Source organism: Nerophis lumbriciformis, unplaced genomic scaffold (assembly GCF_033978685.3).
Source record: "Nerophis lumbriciformis unplaced genomic scaffold, RoL_Nlum_v2.1 HiC_scaffold_63, whole genome shotgun sequence".
Lineage (NCBI taxonomy): Eukaryota > Metazoa > Chordata > Actinopteri > Syngnathiformes > Syngnathidae > Nerophis > Nerophis lumbriciformis.
The window spans coordinates 77,501-87,500 of NW_027316605.1; positions in this window are offsets into that span (position 1 = coordinate 77,501).

A 10,000-nucleotide genomic window follows, 5' to 3' on the forward strand; every position below is an offset into this window, starting at 1 on the left:
CCGACGTCCCTTGGTTCTCCACCTGGGTACAGAACGCCAAATTAGTCCCTCTCCTCGCTGGAAGTCCAAAAAAAAGGCGTGAATTTGACTAAGTGCCTAGGAGGATGTCCCTTTAAGAAGGCCGACCTGCTATGGTTCTCCACCTGGGTCTGGAACGCCAAATTAGTCCCTCTCCTCGCTGGAAGTCCAAAAAAAAGGCGTGAATTTGACTAAGTGCCTAGGAGCATTTCCCTTTAAGAAGGCCGACGTGCTATGGTTCTCCACCTGGGTCAGGAAAGCAAAATTGTCCCTCTCCTCGCTGGAAGTCCAAAAAAAAGGCGTGAATTTGACTAAGTGCCTAGGAGCATTTCCCTTTAAGAAGGCCGACGTGCTATGGTTCTCCACCTGGGTCAGGAAAGCAAAATTGTCCCTCTCCTCGCTGGAAGTCCAAAAAAAAGGCGTGAATTTGACTAAGTGCCTAGGAGGATGTCCCTTAAAGAAGGCCGACGTGCTATGGTTCTCCACCTGGGTCTGGAACGCCAAATTAGTCCCTCTCCTCGCTGGAAGTCCAAAAAAAAGGCGTGAATTTGACTAAGTGCCTAGGAGCATTTCCCTTTAAGAAGGCCGACGTGCTATGGTTCTCCACCTGGGTCAGGAAAGCAAAATTGTCCCTCTCCTCGCTGGAAGTCCAAAAAAAAGGCGTAAATTTGACTAAGTGCCTAGGAGGATGTCCCTTTAAGAAGGCCGACCTGCTATGGTTCTCCACCTGGGTCTGGAACGCCAAATTAGTCCCTCTCCTCGCTGGAAGTCCAAAAAAAAGGCGTGAATTTGACTAAGTGCCTAGGAGCATTTCCCTTTAAGAAGGCCGACGTGCTATGGTTCTCCACCTGGGTCAGGAAAGCAAAATTGTCCCTCTCCTCGCTGGAAGTCCAAAAAAAAGGCGTAAATTTGACTAAGTGCCTAGGAGGATGTCCCTTAAAGAAGGCCGACGTGCTATGGTTCTCCACCTGGGTCTGGAACGCCAAATTAGTCCCTCTCCTCGCTGGAAGTCCAAAAAAAAGGCGTAAATTTGACTAAGTGCCTAGGAGGATGTCCCTTTAAGAAGGCTGACCTGCTATGGTTCTCCACCCGGGTGCGGAAAGCAAAATTAGTCCCTCTCCTCGCTGGAAGTCCAAAAAAAAGGCGTAAATTTGACTAAGTGCCTAGGAGCATTTCCCTTTAAGAAGGCCGACCTGCTATGGTTCTCCACCCGGGTCCGGAACTCAAAATTAGTCCCTCTCCTAGTTGGAAGTCATCAAAAAAAGGCGGAAATTTGACTAAGTGCCATCATTTTAGAGTACCAGGACTATAGCTGGGGAATTGGAGCCCTCTGGTGGACACTCGCTGCAAATGCACCCTGAATTAAACACATTATTTCCAGTTCTTTTGGTGTTCCCGGGGAATGAGAGGCCTTTTGTGGGCCAGAAAGAGTGGGGGACCCTTGGAGCCCCTATTTTCAGACAGTTTGGCTTATTTCGGTGACGCCGGGGCGTCCATCAGGTCTTCCCGGGGAATGAGAGGCCTTTTGTGGCCATATGTCAACAAAAGAGTGGGGAAATGGAGCCCTCCGGTGGACTCCCGCTGCAAATGCACCCCCCAAATTAAATACATTAATTCCAGGCCTTTTGGGGCCCTATATTCAGACGGTGTGTAGCCCTCCAGTGGACTCCCGCCTCCAATGCACCCCCCAAATTAAAGACATCACCCCCCAAATTAAAGGCATCATTTCCAGTTCTTTTGGGCCCCTATTTTCAGACGGTTTGGCGTATTTCCTTGACGCCGGGGAGTCCTACAGGTGTTCCCGGGGAATGAGAGGCCTTTTGTGGGCCAGAAAGAGTGGGGAACCCTTGGAGCCCCTATTTTCAGACAGTTTGCCGTATTTCGGTGACGCCGGGGCGTCCATCAGGTCTTCCCGGGGAATGAGAGGCCTTTTGTGGCCATATGTCAACAAAAGAGTGGGGAAATGGAGCCCTCCGGTGGACTCCCGCTGCAAATGCACCCCCCAAATTAAATACATTAATTCCAGGCCTTTTGGGGCCCTATATTCAGACGGTGTGGAGCCCTCCAGTGGACTCCCGCCTCCAATGCACCCCCATAATTATAGACATCACCCCCCAAATTAAACACATTATTTCCAGTTCTTTTGGGCCCCTATTTTCAGACGGTTTGGCGTATTTCCTTGACGCCGGGGAGTCCTACAGGTGTTCCCGGGGAATGAGAGGCCTTTTGTGGGCCAGAAAGAGTGGGGAACCCTTGGAGCCCCTATTTTCAGACAGTTTGGCTTATTTCGGTGACGCCGGGGCGTCCATCAGGTCTTCCCGGGGAATGAGAGGCCTTTTGTGGCCATATGTCAACAAAAGAGTGGGGAAATGGAGCCCTCCGGTGGACTCCCGCTGCAAATGCACCCCCCAAATTAAATACATTAATTCCAGGCCTTTTGGGGCCCTATATTCAGACGGTGTGGAGCCCTCCAGTGGACTCCCGCCTCCAATGCACCCCCATAATTATAGACATCACCCCCCAAATTAAACACATCATTTCCAGTTCTTTTGGGCCCCTATTTTCAGACGGTTTGGCCTATTTCCTTGACGCCGGGGAGTCCTACAGGTGTTCCCGGGGAATGAGAGGCCTTTTGTGGGCCAGAAAGAGTGGGGAACCCTTGGAGCCCCTATTTTCAGACAGTTTGCCGTATTTCGGTGACGCCGGGGCGTCCATCAGGTCTTCCCGGGGAATGTGAGGCCTTTCGTGGGCCATATTTTCAGACAGATTGGCCTGTTTCAGTGACGCCGAGGCGTCCATCAGGTCTTCCCGGGGAGTGTGAGGCCTTTTGGGGCCCTATTTTCAGACAGAAAAAAAAGAAAAGTAACCCTTACACTACAAAGGACAGCGGGGAAACGCCCCCCCCAGCAAAGTCACAGGGGAAGTGGGGTAGACAAGTGGAGAGTGTCTGGGGAAAAGTCCACAAAATGATCAAAAATCACACACAGGTACGAGTGCCACAAGTCCCGCCGCGTCCCACCCGAGTCCGAGGTGCCCCCCACATGCCCAAAACGCACCCAGCAAAGGCGCACTGTGATTGGGAAGAAAAGTTGGGAAAGTGGGCAAAAGTCCCGAATTTGATCCATAATTATACCCAGGTTCGAGTCCCACAAGTCCCGCCGCATTTCACCAGTGTTCCGGGGTGCCTGACATGTCCACGACGCACCCAGCAAAGGCGCACTGTGATTGGGAAGAAAAGTTGGGAAAGTGGGCAAAAGTCCGGAAAATGACCAAAAACCACACCCAGGTTAGAGCCCCACACGTCCTGCAGTCGCACCCGAGTCCTGGGATGCCCAACATGTCCAAAAAAATCAAAAAAAGCCCAAAAAATAAAAAAAATCCCCGGGCCGTATCTTGGACGCCGGCGTACCGCGTTCGGCCCTCGTGCCGTAGTTTGGCGACCGATTGTAAAAATTTGCCGCGACCGGCTAGTTTTTTTCCTTGGAGTAAATAGAGAGTAGATCCAGCAGAAAATATGCACTATAAACAAAGAGAGGGAGTTTGGAGGGGGGCAAAAACGCCCTCTTGGAACTATTGCAGCAGCACACATCAAACTAGCGGGGAGAAGGCATGCATAGCAAAAGTCCACGAAATGATCCAAAATCACACCCAGGTTCGAGTCCCACAAGTCCCGCCGCGTTCCACCAGTGTCTCGGGGTGCCTACAATGTCCACAACTTACCCAGCAAAGGCGCACTGTGATTGGGAAGAAAAGTTGGGAAAGTGGGCAAAAGTCCCGAATTTGGTCCAAAATCACACCCAGGTTCGAGTCCCACAAGTCCCGCCGCGTTCCACCAGTGTTCCGGGGTGCCTACAATGTCCACAACGCACCCAGCAAAGGCATCACACCCAGGTTCGAGTCCCACAAGTCCCGCCGCGTTCCACCAGGGTTCCGGGGTGCCTACAATGTCCACAACGCACCCAGCAAAGGCGCACTGTGATTGGGAAGAAAAGTTGGGAAAGTGGGCAAAAGTCCCGAATTTGGTCCAAAATCACACCCAGGTTCGAGTCCCACAAGTCCCGCCGCGTTCCACCAGGGTTCCGGGGCGCCTACAATGTCCACAACGCACCCAGCAAAGGCGCACTGTGATTGGGAAGAAAAGTTGGGAAAGTGGGCAAAAGTCCCGAATTTGGTCCAAAATCACACCCAGGTTCGAGTCCCACAAGTCCCGCCGCGTTCCACCAGGGTTCCGGGGTGCCTACAATGTCCACAACTTACCCAGCAAAGGCGCACTGTGATTGGGAAGAAAAGTTGGGAAAGTGGGCAAAAGTCCCGAATTTGGTCCAAAATCACACCCAGGTTCGAGTCCCACAAGTCCCGCCGCGTTCCACCAGGGTTCCGGGGTGCCTACAATGTCCACAACGCACCCAGCAAAGGCGCACTGTGATTGGGAAGAAAAGTTGGGAAAGTGGGCAAAAGTCCCGAATTTGGTCCAAAATCACACCCAGGTTCGAGTCCCACAAGTCCCGCCGCGTTCCACCAGGGTTCCGGGGTGCCTACAATGTCCACAACGCACCCAGCAAAGGCGCACTGTGATTGGGAAGAAAAGTTGGGAAAGTGGGCAAAAGTCCCGAATTTGGTCCAAAATCACACCCAGGTTCGAGTCCCACAAGTCCCGCCGCGTTCCACCAGGGTTCCGGGGTGCCTACAATGTCCACAACGCACCCAGCAAAGGCGCACTGTGATTGGGAAGAAAAGTTGGGAAAGTGGGCAAAAGTCCCGAATTTGGTCCAAAATCACACCCAGGTTCGAGTCCCACAAGTCCCGCCGCGTTCCACCAGGGTTCCGGGGTGCCTACAATGTCCACAACGCACCCAGCAAAGGCGCACTGTGATTGGGAAGAAAAGATGGGAAAGTGGGCAAAAGTCCCGAATTTGGTCCAAAATCACACCCAGGTTCGAGTCCCACAAGTCCCGCCGCGTTCCACCAGGGTTCCGGGGTGCCTACAATGTCCACAACTTACCCAGCAAAGGCGCACTGTGATTGGGAAGAAAAGTTGGGAAAGTGGGCAAAAGTCCCGAATTTGGTCCAAAATCACACCCAGGTTCGAGTCCCACAAGTCCCGCCGCGTTCCACCAGGGTTCCGGGGTGCCTACAATGTCCACAACTTACCCAGCAAAGGCGCACTGTGATTGGGAAGAAAAGTTGGGAAAGTGGGCAAAAGTCCCGAATTTGGTCCAAAATCACACCCAGGTTCGAGTCCCACAAGTCCCGCCGCGTTCCACCAGGGTTCCGGGGTGCCTACAATGTCCACAACGCACCCAGCAAAGGCGCACTGTGATTGGGAAGAAAAGTTGGGAAAGTGGGCAAAAGTCCCGAATTTGGTCCAAAATCACACCCAGGTTCGAGTCCCACAAGTCCCGCCGCGTTCCACCAGGGTTCCGGGGTGCCTACAATGTCCACAACGCACCCAGCAAAGGCGCACTGTGATTGGGAAGAAAAGTTGGGAAAGTGGGCAAAAGTCCCGAATTTGGTCCAAAATCACACCCAGGTTCGAGTCCCACAAGTCCCGCCGCGTTCCACCAGGGTTCCGGGGTGCCTACAATGTCCACAACGCACCCAGCAAAGGCGCACTGTGATTGGGAAGAAAAGTTGGGAAAGTGGGCAAAAGTCCCGAATTTGGTCCAAAATCACACCCAGGTTCGAGTCCCACAAGTCCCGCCGCGTTCCACCAGGGATCCCGGGGTGCCTACAATGTCCACAACGCACCCAGCAAAGGCGCACTGTGATTGGGAAGAAAAGATGGGAAAGTGGGCAAAAGTCCCGAATTTGGTCCAAAATCACACCCAGGTTCGAGTCCCACAAGTCCCGCCGCGTTCCACCAGGGTTCCGGGGTGCCTACAATGTCCACAACTTACCCAGCAAAGGCGCACTGTGATTGGGAAGAAAAGTTGGGAAAGTGGGCAAAAGTCCCGAATTTGGTCCAAAATCACACCCAGGTTCGAGTCCCACAAGTCCCGCCGCGTTCCACCAGGGTTCCGGGGTGCCTACAATGTCCACAACGCACCCAGCAAAGGCGCACTGTGATTGGGAAGAAAAGATGGGAAAGTGGGCAAAAGTCCCGAATTTGGTCCAAAATCACACCCAGGTTCGAGTCCCACAAGTCCCGCCGCGTTCCACCAGTGTCTCGGGGTGCCTACAATGTCCACAACTTACCCAGCAAAGGCGCACTGTGATTGGGAAGAAAAGTTGGGAAAGTGGGCAAAAGTCCCGAATTTGGTCCAAAATCACACCCAGGTTCGAGTCCCACAAGTCCCGCCGCGTTCCACCAGGGTTCCGGGGTGCCTACAATGTCCACAACTTACCCAGCAAAGGCGCACTGTGATTGGGAAGAAAAGATGGGAAAGTGGGCAAAAGTCCCGAATTTGGTCCAAAATCACACCCAGGTTCGAGTCCCACAAGTCCCGCCGCGTTCCACCAGGGTTCCGGGGTGCCTACAATGTCCACAACGCACCCAGCAAAGGCGCACTGTGATTGGGAAGAAAAGTTGGGAAAGTGGGCAAAAGTCCCGAATTTGGTCCAAAATCACACCCAGGTTCGAGTCCCACAAGTCCCGCCGCGTTCCACCAGTGTCTCGGGGTGCCTACAATGTCCACAACGCACCCAGCAAAGGCGCACTGTGATTGGGAAGAAAAGTTGGGAAAGTGGGCAAAAGTCCCGAATTTGGTCCAAAATCACACCCAGGTTCGAGTCCCACAAGTCCCGCCGCGTTCCACCAGGGTTCCGGGGTGCCTACAATGTCCACAACGCACCCAGCAAAGGCGCACTGTGATTGGAAAGAAAAGTTGGGAAAGTGGGCAAAAGTCCCGAATTTGGTCCAAAATCACACCCAGGTTCGAGTCCCACAAGTCCCGCCGCGTTCCACCAGGGTTCCGGGGGTGCCTGGCATGTCCACAACTTACCCAGCAAAGGCGCACTGTGATTGGGAAGAAAAGTTGGGAAAGTGGGCAAAAGTCCCGAATTTGGTCCAAAATCACACCCAGGTTCGAGTCCCACAAGTCCCGCCGCGTTCCACCAGTGTCTCGGGGTGCCTACAATGTCCACAACGCACCCAGCAAAGGCGCACTGTGATTGGGAAGAAAAGTTGGGAAAGTGGGCAAAAGTCCCGAATTTGGTCCAAAATCACACCCAGGTTCGAGTCCCACAAGTCCCGCCGCGTTCCACCAGGGTTCCGGGGTGCCTACAATGTCCACAACGCACCCAGCAAAGGCGCACTGTGATTGGGAAGAAAAGTTGGGAAAGTGGGCAAAAGTCCCGAATTTGGTCCAAAATCACACCCAGGTTCGAGTCCCACAAGTCCCGCCGCGTTCCACCAGGGTTCCGGGGGTGCCTGGCATGTCCACAACGCACCCAGCAAAGGCGCACTGTGATTGGGAAGAAAAGTTGGGAAAGTGGGCAAAAGTCCCGAATTTGGTCCAAAATCACACCCAGGTTCGAGTCCCACAAGTCCCGCCGCGTTCCACCAGGGTTCCGGGGTGCCTACAATGTCCACAACGCACCCAGCAAAGGCGCACTGTGATTGGGAAGAAAAGTTGGGAAAGTGGGCAAAAGTCCCGAATTTGATCCAAAATTATGCCCGGGTTGGAGTACCACGAGTCCGGCCGCGTTCCACCGGTGTCCCCGGGGGTGCCTGGCATGTCCACAACTTACCCAGCAAAGGCGCACTGTGATTGGGAAGAAAAGTTGGGAAAGTGGGCAAAAGTCCCGAATTTGATCCAAAATTATGCCCGGGTTGGAGTACCACGAGTCCGGCCGCGTTCCACCGGTGTCCCGGGGGTGCCTGCCATGTCCACAACTTACCCAGCAAAGGCGCACTGTGATTCAGAAGAAAAGTTGGGAAAGTGGGGAAAAAAAGGACCGGAAAATATCCAAAATTATGCCCGGGTTGGAGTACCACGAGTCCGGCCGCGTTCCACCGGTGTCCCGGGGGTGCCTGGCACGTCCACAACTTACCCAGCAAAGGCGCACTGTCAGTGGGGAAGACCAAACATGTCTCGGATTTTTTCCAAGTACCTTAACGAGAGAGGCTAAAAAGCACCTGTTTTTACCTTCTCTCGTTGTTGTACTTAGAAAAAAAACGAGAAAAAAAAAAATCTGGGTTTTTTTCTAAGTACCTTAACGAGAGAGGCTAAAAAAACCATTTTTTACCTTCTCTCGTTGTTGTACTTAGAAAAAAAACGAGAAAAAAAATTTTCCCCATTCATTTCAATGGGAGTTCATTTTTTTTTTGGGATTTTTTCTAAGTACCTTAACGAGAGAGGCTTAATTTTTCACCTACTTTTTACCTTCTCTCGATTTTTCGTTTTTTACCTGGTCGACCAAAACACCTCCATCTCGTTACTATGTGCACCATGTCTGACAGGCTGAAATCACAGGGAACGCGTCCGAGTCAAAGTGAGCTATTTTCGGACACAAATATGGTGTTTTTCCCCTCTATCCTCTGGTTCTTTTTTCAAACTGATCTTCCAGCATCTGAGCGACAGGGGCTCATGCAGACACCTGTGTCCGCCCGAGGGGCGCCTTCCCGGACACATATATGGTGCTTCCCCCCTCTTTACCCCGGTCCTTTTTCAAACTGATCTTCCAGCATCTGAGCGACAGGGGCTCATGCAGACACCTGTGTCCGCCCGAGGGGCGCCTTCCCGGACACATATATGGTGCTTTCCCCCTCTTTACCCCGGTCCTTTTTCAAACTGATCTTCCAGCATCTGAGCGACAGGGGCTCATGCAGACACCTGTGTCCGCCCGAGGGGCGCCTTCCCGGACACATATATGGTGCTTTCCCCCTCTTTACCCCGGTCCTTTTTCAAACTGCTCTTCCAGCTTCTGAGCGACAGGGGCTCATGCAGACACCTGTGTCCGCCTAAGGGGCGCTATCTCGGACACATTTTCAACTTTTCCCGCATGAATGAAATCCTGGAACTGATTCCACCCAGGTACTTAGGGCTTCCAGGGCTTGAGCGACAGGGGCTCTGTCCGGAGCGTGTGTCCGCCTAGGGGGCGCTGTCTCGGACACATTTTCAACTTTTCCCGCATGGATGAAATCCTGGAACTGATTCCACCCAGGTACTTAGGACTTCCAGGGCTTGAGCGACAGGGGCTCTGTCCGGAGCGTGTGTCCGCCTAGGGGGCGCTGTCTCGGACACATTTTCAACTTTTCCCGCATGGATGAAATCCTGGAACTGATTCCACCCAGGTACTTAGGACTTCCAGGGCTTGAGCGACAGGGGCTCTGTCCGGAGCGTGTGTCCGCCTAGGGGGCGCTGTCTCGGACACATTTTCAACTTTTCCCGCATGGATGAAATCCTGGAACTGATTCCACCCAGGTACTTAGGGCTTCCAGGGCTTGAGCGACAGGGGCTCTGTCCGGAGCGTGTGTCCGCCTAGGGGGCGCTGTCTCGGACACATTTTCAACTTTTCCCGCATGGATGAAATCCTGGAACTGATTCCACCCAGGTACTTAGGGCTTCCAGGGCTTGAGCGACAGGGGCTCTGTCCGGAGCGTGTGTCCGCCTAGAGGGCGCTGTCTCGGACACATTTTCAACTTTTCCCGCATGAATGAAATCCTGGAACTGATTCCACCCAGGTACTTAGGGCTTCCAGGGCTTGAGCGACAGGGGCTCTGTCCGGAGCGTGTGTCCGCCTAGAGGGCGCTGTCTCGGACACATTTTCAACTTTTCCCGCATGAATGAAATCCTGGAACTGATTCCACCCAGGTACTTAGGGCTTCCAGGGCTCGAGCGACAGGGGCTCTGTCCGGAGTGTGTGTCCGCCTAGGGGGCGCTGTCTCGGACACATTTTCAACTTTTCCCGCATGGATGAAATCCTGGAACTGATTCCACCCAGGTACTTAGGACTTCCAGGGCTCGAGCGACAGGGGCTCTGTCCGGAGCGTGTGTCCGCCTAGGGGGCGCTGTCTCGGACACATTTTCAACTTTTCCCG